Source organism: Silene latifolia, chromosome 4, assembly GCF_048544455.1.
Source record: "Silene latifolia isolate original U9 population chromosome 4, ASM4854445v1, whole genome shotgun sequence".
Classification (NCBI taxonomy): domain Eukaryota; kingdom Viridiplantae; phylum Streptophyta; class Magnoliopsida; order Caryophyllales; family Caryophyllaceae; genus Silene; species Silene latifolia.
The window spans coordinates 92,988,861-92,999,576 of NC_133529.1; the positions used below are offsets into that span (position 1 = coordinate 92,988,861).

The 10,716-nt window shown below is 38.2% G+C and overlaps 1 non-coding gene across 1 annotated transcript; it reads left to right on the forward strand.

The window, feature by feature from the left end:
* The first annotated feature begins 1,180 nt into the window (after positions 1 to 1,180).
* LOC141654279 (small nucleolar RNA R71) lies at positions 1,181 to 1,287 on the forward strand. Its single transcript, XR_012547840.1, has one exon. It is a non-coding gene; the product is annotated as a small nucleolar RNA R71 (small nucleolar RNA).
* Positions 1,288 to 10,716: the final 9,429 nt, after the last annotated feature.

Consider the following 10,716-nt stretch of genomic DNA (forward strand, 5'->3'; position numbering starts at 1 on the left):
TTTCATGTATTTTGCATAGGCCGGCACGTGATTGATTAATTCTGTGAAAGGAATCGAGACTTCCAAATTCTTCACAATTTCCATAAATATTCCAAGTTGGTCATCAAATTTGGGCTTGGCTTGACGACTTGGAAAAGGAAGTCTAATCACAATGGGCTTCTTCTCCTTGACCTTGTCTTCATTTTTCTTTGAAATTTCTTCTTTTGATGGTTCTCCATCCTTGGAGTTTTGCACAATTTTTTCTTTGTCACTAGCTTCCACAACTTCATCCTCAACTTGCTTCTTCGGTGCTTCATACCTTGTACCACTTCTCAAGTGAATGGCACTAACCGTTTCATGTCTTGGGGGGTTACTTTGAGGTGGTAATTGCCCCTTTTGTCTTTGTGAGCTTGAAGATGCTAGTTGAGTCAATTGGGTTTCCAACATTTTGGTGTGAGCTAGGATGTTGTTGATGGTGGTTTCCTTTGCTTGACTATCCTTTTGCATTTGAGTGAAAAATTCTTGTTGATTCTTTTGCATTTGGAGGACCGCTTTTTGAACATCAAAACCTTGGCCATTTTGTTGATTGTATGGAGTTTGATTTTGGTAACCTTGGTTTTGGTTGTAAAAGGGTCTTTGATTTTGGTTTCTCATGGGAGGTGGGGTGTATGTTGGTTGAGTGTTTTGAACATTTTGGCTTTTGTATGAGAGATTTGGGTGGAATTTGGTGTTCTCATTGTAATAGTTGGAGTAAGGGGTACCACTCTTGTATGCCTGAAAAGCATTCACTTGTTCATTTGTTCCCCTACATTCACTTTGGTCATGTCCCAAAGTTCCACAATTCTCACATATCCCACTTGGGATTGATGAAGGTGCCGTCATGGCATTAACATGATGCTTTGGTGATTTTGAGGCTTCTTCAAGTTTAGCCATAGCTTTTTCAAACTTCAAATTGATGGTATCAATGTGAGCACTAAGTTGAGCACCCAATTGAGTAACGGAGTCCACTTCATGCTTTCCTCCTCTAGTAGCCTTGCGAGGTCTACTATATTGTGAGTTATGGACCGCCATTTCCTCAATTTTGTTCCAAGTTTGATTGTCATCAACTTCGGTGAACATTCCATTTGATCCCATGTTGAGAATGTTCCTTGAATCTTCATATAGACCGTTCCAAAATTGTTGTACCAAGAACCACTCGCTAAGTCCATGATGAGGACATGAGCGACAAATTCCTTTGAATCGCTCCCAAGCTTCATACAAAGATTCTTCATCCCTTTGCTTAAAGCCCGTGATTTGAGCTCTTAGCATGTTAGTCTTTTCCGGTGGATAGAACTTTTTGTAGAAAGCTAGAGCCAATTTCTTCCAAGAATCAATTCCGAGAGTAGCCTTATCAAGGCTTTTCAACCATTGTTTCGCGGTGCCAATTAGAAAAAAAGTAAATAAGACCCATCGAATTTGGTCTTGAGTTACACTGGTTTGAGAAATCGCATCACAATAATCGCAAAAAGCCTCCATATGAGAATGAGGGTCTTCACTAGGCATCCCCCCAAATTGGCTTCTTTCGACTAATTGGATAAATGCGGATTTGGCAATAAAATTTCCGGTTAGATATTGTGGTGTGGGAGTACCATTGGGTAGGTTCTCCTCGGTGGGTACGGAATGTGATGAAAAGTTAGGCATTGTGGGTTGATTTTGTGTTGGATTTTGTGTTGGGTTCTCCTCACCTTCTCTTGCAAAAGGGTTGATGAACTCAATAGTATTTGGTTGAATAACCTCACTAACACCTCTCAAAGTTCTCCTAGCAAGTCTTCTATTGGTTGTCAAAGTTCTTTCAATTTCACGATCAAAGGGTAACAAGTCACCTTGTGACCTTCTAGACATGCAAAATATCAAACAACTCAAAAACAATTAGAACAAACCTTGAGGAGTTTTACTTCCCCAAGGCAAAGAAAGACACAACTAATAACAATATAAGAAAATCTAAATCAAGTTAACACCGTCTTCGGCAACGGCGCCATTTTTGGTCGTGTATCTAAAATCTTTCGGTTACTTGTCGTTAGGAGCACCTAGACCAAAACACAATTTATAAATTCACCAACAACTCTACAATTAGTAAAGAGGCAAGTAAAGGTCGGATCCCAAGGGACGGGAATTGAGATGAGATTTCTATTGCAACTAGTGGTGTCTTAGGGGTGTCACAATTGGGGTTTGAATAGAAGATCACTAAACTAAATAGCAATGAAAGTAAACAAGCAAGATGAATAAAAAGGGTTGTAAACAATTGATAAAAAGCACTAGGGTGTCATGGGGTCATAGGGGATTCATGGGAATTGATCATACAAACATATTCTCAAGTTATAAGCAAGCAATTATTGTTGTGATGGATCGAGTTGGTTTATATCTTACAATCCTAGGAAAGTTTGGGTCCCGGAGCCGAATCGATTAGATTGTACAACACCTACAAGTCGACTTAGTCTTCCCTACTCAACAACATGCATGGTCTAATGAGACTCGAGTTGGTTTATGTCTTACAAGTCTCATTGAAAAGATAGGTGATGGGTAAAAAATGCAAGGATTCATAGGCTCGCATTTCATCAAACATAACATGTGCATGAGTTGAGATCATAACAAGCAAGCAAATAAACCATGAAAGCATATTAGTTTAAGCATGAATCATTCCCCATGTTGGTTTCCCCTAATTACCCATTAACCCTAGCTAAGGAAACTACTCACTCATTATCATATTGAACATGCTAGCAAGGTTGTCAATCATACCAACAAAGTGAAACATGATGAATAAATGAAAGTAATTAACAATAATTAAGAAGGGATTAAGAAAATTATACCTACTAATAATTCCAATAATAAAGCAAAGAATAAAAGAAGTACTTGATGCTTGATTGGAAGGTTGTCAATCTCCCAATAATAACCCAAATAATCTTCAATTACCCAAAATAAAGGATGAACAAGAGAGAGATTAAGGAAATAAAACTTGTATTAAAACTTGATTAATTGTTGATTACAAGATTGCTAAGAAGAACATGCTCTTCTAATTAGACTAATGGGGTATTAATAGTGGGGATTAGGTGGATGAATTAGGGTTAACTAAGGGCTTAAATGACGATTAAGTCCCTACTTAAGGAAACGCCGGTCTTTTTGGAAAGACTCCGGTCTCTAGGGAGACTCCGGTCTCTAGAAAAAGATGTGCATCCTTCCTTGAAGCTTGAAGAAGACGAAATGGGTCTGCCTGGGAATCCGGGCGTCTTTAGCACGGGACGGGCGGATTCGGTGGTTTCTGCCCGGGCGTCTTGGGGTGAAGACGCACGTCTTCTGGAGTTTGTGCCCGGGCGTCTTGGGGTGAAGACGCACGGATTGTGGCTTGGTGGACGGGCGTCTTCTGGGGAAGACGCACGGATTGCTGGGCAGTCTTGTTTCTTCTTCTTTTCTTTCTTTTTCTTCATAAAATCCTTGGGGATTTCCTCGGGGATGCAAGGATCTTTTCTCATCATTGCCCATTTACTATAGTATGTACAAAGGCCTTCTAATCTTGTCTCTCCTTGATGCTTGGTCATTGAATTCAATCAATTTAGTCTCATTTTGCCATGAAAATGCAAGGTTTGTACTCCTTTCCTACCAAGGACACAAAACCTCAAAGAATATGCAAAACAAAGAACTAAGGACAATAAATGACCCAAATATGCACTAAAAAGCATGGGAACAAGGCTAATTCGGGGACTAAATATGCTCTAATTATGGTCACATCACTCATTATCAAGTTCAACATGTTAATAAGGTTGTCAATCAAATAAACAAAGCAAAACATGATGAATAAATGAAAGTGATTAACAATAATTAAACAAGGGTAAAGAGAATTATACCTATGAAGATGATTCCAAATAATAAAGCAAAGAATAATAGAAGAAAACTTGATTGATTGATGAAGAGTTGTCAATTCTCCAATAATAACCCAATAATCTTCAATTACCCAATAATAAACTTGAATTACTCAATAATAAACTTGAACAATAATTAAGGAAAGATTAATGTGTAATTTTGTGGAAAGATTAAAGGATAATCTATTCTAATCTACTCCTAATCTAATCTAAAAACTTGGTCATTAGCTGGGTAATACAATGGGGTATATATAGTGGTACATCATTAGGTTAAGCAAGGGTAGATTAGTAAATAATAATGCTAAGTGTTGAGTAGAGAAATGCAAGTCCCGAGGGAAATGCGCAGATCACGTAGCAAGGAAAAGCATTCTGGAAAACAATCCACTCGTCCCGAGTGAAAAACGCGCATCCTGAGCCTCAACCCGAGCGGGTTGATATTGTCCCGAGCGGGTTGAGCAATAACTCGCTCTACTTGAGCTTGACCCGCGCGGGTTGAGCTGCTGTTCCCTTTTTTCTTGCTTTTGAGCCAATGATCCTTCTATATACTCTTTTATTCTTCATCCTTGGTCATCATTCTTGCCTCCTCTTCATACTAGTCCATCCAAGATCGTCAACAAGCTTCCGAATATGCGCGAGAGACGGGAATTCCGCCTCATTATCTCCATTCCTATAAGACATATAAAATGCACTAGGAAAGCAAAATAGAAAGGATTTGACGAATAAAATGGCCATGAAATGCTATAATAATATGCAAAATAGGCTCAATTAGGGGACTAAATGTGCGCAATTAAGAGTCACATCATAGCAATTATCCCATCATAAAAGAATAAATCAGTAGCTATAAGGTATTATTAGGATAAGTAAGAGGGAAGTAGGCCAAAAGCAAGCAAAAACACACAATTTCTCTCAAATTTTTCAAATTTTTCTACATGCAAACTATACTACAATGCAAATGCAATCTCCCCCCAAGCTAAACACAACATTGTCCTCAATGTGCCAACAATTAAATTACTCAACCAAACCATAGAAATGGCTCAAAGCACATAAACAAGAAGGATAAGAGGTCATATTTAATGGGTTGCGAGAAATAAACTAAAGTGCAAAGCAAAGAAGACTTACTAGACTTGCTAGCCGTCCCCGAAGCTAGCACGTATACGGGGGACTCTTCCATTCATCAATAATTCAAGAAAAGGGCCAAAAATTGAAAGTTTGATGAATGAATGATGTTTACAAGTGATTTGGCAAAAAAATAAAATTATTTTTTATTTTTTATTTTTTTTGGAAAAAGGTGCGTCCCCGATCGGGGTTGACCATATCTTGCCATATTTTGACTTTCTCCACATTTTTTTTAGCTTCTCCGCTGTTGAAAGTTACGACCCCGAATAGGGTTTCATGCATGGGGAAGCGTACAATCTCCTTTTCTTCATTTTTCACCTTAAATCACAAAACAAAACACCGTCAAGTCTAGTAATTTTATTTCTATTTCTACAAAAACATTAAATTTGCGGAAAATTAAAAACAAAAACAAAAACAAATAAAAGCGATTTCCCGAAATGAATATCCGTTGTCCTCTAAAAAGCATGTCAACGCCCTTAGAAGTTGATCGTATTCCTGCGCATGAGCAATACACAAGCATATATAAGCAATTGATAAGATATAGGCATGAAAGATCAAAGGCAAGAAAGGATTAATATTATCAAATTGCCCATGAGAGATTTCAAATAGAACCACCGTACTCCACTCGTCAGCAAGAGATGGAGCATCATGCTTAAGACCATAAAAATAACTGTTAGTGCACAAATTATAATCATGAACGGTCTTAAATTGGTGGTATGAAAACTCTAAGTGGTAGGACTCATCACAAATGGGGGGTTCATCCCACTTATCCTTTAAATGAAAATCGCTAAGTCCTCCATCGACCTCAAAAGTGTCAACTACATCCACCACAAAAGGATTCTCAAATGAGTCTAAGGTCTCGTGTAAAACCTTATCCTTTTCATTATATTCGGTCCCAACATCATCCACGGTGAGTGTCTCATCTACTACAAGGTCATTTTCTTCAACATCAGTCTCTAAATTTTCCATTGGTGTGACATCCCAAGGGGGATTTTAAAAGAAAGAGCCGGACCATCGTCATCATCATCTAATAATTCAAAATCATTAGATTGAAAAGACTCACATTGGGGAAGTAGAAAAGCAAAATGAGAGAAGATAAGCTCACGTCGTCTCGGTTTCTCTTGAGAATTTTTTTCCAAACGAGCATGTAACACTTTAAGCTCCTCTTCGATGCGCCAATAATGGAATTGGCGTGCTAATTCCTGACATTCGGAAGCCATGAAATCTAAGAAATTCCAAAGTTCCGGCCCAATCATGTAGTAGAGACTCCCATTACTCAACTTTAGAGCCAATCCACGGGTCTCAGAATCCATGCCACCAAGCACGAAATGACCCAAGTAATCCCCATCAAGGACATGTCCAAGGGAAATGAGACCATGGCAAAAGTAGTAGACTCGGTCAAGATAGTCAGGAAAAGGCTCATCTTGGAGTTGTGGGACGAATTCGTAATTCATTATGTAAGGACAAGCTTTATTACCTACAAAATAGGCACTAAAACTACAAGGAAACAGTGAGATGATCCCAAGGAACAAGTGTTCCTCGAGACAAAATAAAATAAGATAAAATTCAACAACTAATAACAAACAAAACCGTCTCCCCGGCAACGGCGCCAAAATTTGATAGGCTGTCGCACACCTATGCAAAGATAATATTTATACCCAAGCAAAACAAATGAATGCAGTACGTAGGGGTCGAACCACAAAGAGACGGGAGTTGTTAATTAGTTGTTATGGATTGAACTTTTATCTCGGTAGGTTAACGGTTGATTGATTGGTTTGGTTTGATGTAATGATAAAACAATAATAAAGAAAATGTCTAGGGAGGTCGGGTCACACATGCTAATTATGTAAATACTCATGTCAAGTTAGGAAGTTGATTTTACGATAAATGTTTAGGCTTAAAGACACCCACCTTACGATATTAGTGTCAACTATAGACCGGGTCCTAGAAAAACTCTCGTTTATGACTAGGTCGTCCTGCTACACATGCTTAGTCTAATCCGATTCCGTGCCTCTCGACATATAGAATGAATTAACAAACTTAATCTACAATTACGGCCAATAACCAAAGATTAAACGTTGTGGCGCAAACATGCAATAGAAACAATTAGACAATATTAACTAATCCTCATTTTGACATTTACATATTACTTAAACATGCATGTCTCCCCTTACTCCTTAGACAAATGAGAGTACTCTAACATAATGTAAATGCAAACTAAACTAATGACAAATGAAATGATGAAAATAATGAAAATATGAATAGGATTACCTTGCAATGGAAATGGGAATGGAACTTGGAAGAACAATAATTGAAAAGTAAATTGTAAATAAACTTGAATAGAAATTATATTGAAATGCTTAAGGTAAAATGTTTGTAACATAAAACTAAAAGTAATTCTAATCTAAACTAAACTAAACTAAAGACTAAACTAACCTAAGACTTAGAGAGAATATTATGTGAAAAATGTATATGGAATGGTGTGTCAAAGTGTTGAAGTCTACACCCTTTATATAGGAAATGAGAGGTGAAACTTAGAGTAAATACAAGGGGTCAACCCCAAATATTTTCTCTTAATTGCTTGATTAATTACCAAAGGAATCCTAATCATTTAGTCCCCTAACTAGCCTTGTTTCCACGCTTTCTAGTACTTATTAGGGTCGTTTCTATCTTATCTTCCCTACTTTGCATATTCTATGAGGTTTTAGTGTCCTTTATAGGGGAGGATGCTAAGCCTTGCGCATATGGAAGCAAAAACGGAGCTAAATTGATCGCACTTAACGACCAAGCAACAAAGAGGATGCTAATACTAAAGGCCTAAGTTAATAAACCAAGTAAAATGGGCAATGATGAAGACCCCCATGACTCCTCGGTGATCCCCACGGATCTTGGGGTAGTCAAGAAGAAGAGAAGCCAAGCTGTGCAACAATCCGGGCATCCCGACCTCAAGTCAGGCGACCCAAGGCTAAATCCGGGCGTCTGAAGCTTGAGACAGGCGAATCCTCAAGCAACACGAGCGTCTAACAGGGGAAGGTCGTGGGACTCCTCATGGGACTCCTCATGGGACTTGCAAGGCGTTAATCTTCATCTTAGGGACTTAATCGTCATTTAAGCCCTTAGTTACCCTAATACTTTTACTTAGTATAAATACTCCATTGTATTAAGAGATGAGGATCAAGTCATTAGTGTAGATTAGAAATCAATTAGCTTAATTATATTAATCCTTCCTTAATTATTATTGAAGAACTCTTAGATCTAGTTGAGGAATTGGAAGATTATTTGGAATTTATTGAAGAATTGACAATTCTTCATTCATCAATCAAGTTTTCTTCTATGATTCTTTCTTTCCATTTGTTCATCACAAGTTTGGTACAATTTCTTTACTCCTTGCTTAATTATTGTTTGTTATCCTAATCACTCATCATGTTTGGACTTGTTAGTATGATTGACACCCCTATTAGCATGTTTACCATAACCATGAGTGAGTAGTTATCTAGCTAGGGTTAATGGCGGATTATGGGAATTAAAACATGGGGGTAGATCCATACTTAATCTATTATGTTTTCATAAGATTGCTTGCTTGTTGTAGTTTCAACTTATGCACATGTTATGCTTGATAAATTGCTTGATTCAAAACCTTTCATGCATACATCTTTTATCCATTCAACAAGACTTGTAAGATATAAACTAACTCGAGTCTTGTTAGACCATGCATAAAGTTGGATTGGAAGAAACTTAGTCGACTTATAGGTGTTGTACAGTCTTGACCGACTCGGCTCCGGTACCCAAATCTTCCTAGGAATTGTAAGACATAAACTAACTCGATTCCACTACAACAATAATTGCTTGCAACTATGTAAACATGTTTGTGTGATCACCACCATGAATCCCCTATAAACCCATGACACCTTAGTGCTTTCATTAATTGTTTACATCACTTTTTACCTTTCCACTTGCTTAGTAGTTTATACACTCATCTCAACCCAAATTAAATTGTGACACCCTAAGACATAGCTACTTGCAATTGATAATTTAGTCCAATACCCGTCCCTTGGGATCCGACCTTTACTCACCACTCTACTAAGAGTAGTTTCTTTAGATTATAAATATTGTTTTGATTGGTTAGCTTAGACGACAAAGTTTGAACCGTATCAAAAATGGCGCCGTTGCTAGGAATGGTGTTCAATTGAATTGTTATCTTTAATTGGTTTTAGTTGTGTCTTTCTTTGCCTTGAAGAAAAGCATTTCCTCAAGGTCTTTCTCACCTTTTTATCTTAGTTTAATTTGAAAGATGGATCTTATAGATTGTTGTGTAGGGGACCATGTGAGCTCTACTCTCATCAAAGACCCTTTGGAAGCATTGGAGGCCTTGGAAGCAAGTGAGGCCAAAAACAAACATTGGGCATTAGAAGTAGAACTCCTTGAAGCTGCTCTAGCCAACGAAGAGCTCACTTATGAGCAATCTATGCGGATAAATAACATTCTCAAGGAAGCATCACAGCCCACTGAGGAAGAACAAGCAACCAAGGTAGAACATGTAATGAGGGTGGAATGTGTAATGGAGGTGGAAGATGTTCCTAATGAACCATCAAAGGTAGAAAGTGAGGTACAAACCCCAACTCTAAAACCCCTTCCCCCTAATTTGAAGTATTCTTACCTTGATGAGTCTAAAACCAAACCCGTGATTGTCAATGAAGGACTTGATGATAGCCAATTGGAAAGTTTTCTTGGTGTGTTGAAAGAACATGAAAAGGCTATAGGTTATAGTCTAGATGACCTTAAGGGAATAAGCCCCGACTTTTGCATGCATAGGATTCATCTAGGGGAAGACCATAGACCTACCATCCAAGAACAAAGGAGACTAAACCCCCACATGCAAGAAATTGTAAAATCGGAGGTTATGAAGTTGCTTAATGCGGGAATCATCTACCCTATATCGGATTCCTTGTGGGTTAGCCCCGTTCAAGTGGTACCCAAGAAAGAAGGTACCACGGTGGTGAAAAATAACAAGAACGAGCTAATACCCACAAGGAAGATCACCGGTTGGCGAATGTGTATTGATTATCGTAAGTTGAATTCCGCAACAAGAAAAGACCAATTCCTCCTTCCATTCATTGATGAAATGCTTGAGACGCTTGCCTCTAACAAATTCTTTTGCTACCTTGACGGATACTCGGGATTCTTCCAAATCCCGATACACCCGGATGACCAACATAAGACCACCTTCACTTGCCCATACGAAGCATTTTCATATAGGAGAATGCCCTTTGGGCTATGCAATGCTCCCGCAACCTTCCAACGTTGCATGATGAGTGTCTTTTTCGATTACTTAGAAACCATAATGGAGGTTTTTATGGATGATTTTAGTGTTTATGGAAAATACTTTGATTCTTGTTTGCATAATCTATCTCTTGTCTTGCAAAAGTGTAAAAATGTTAGTCTTGTGCTAAATTGGGAAAAGTGTCATTTCATGGTCAATGAAGGCATTGTCTTGGGTCATTTGATTATGGAAAGGGACATCGAGGTTGACAAAGCCAAAGTTGAAGTGATAGAGAAACTACCACCACCCGTGAATGTCAAAGGGGTGCAGAGTTTTCTCGGTCATGTGAGGTTTTACCGACGATTCATAAAAGATTTTTCCAAAATTGCAAAACCCCTCACTCAACTTTTGCTCAAGGATGCCACATTCCAATTTAATAATGAGTGTGTTGAAGCTTTTGATAGGATC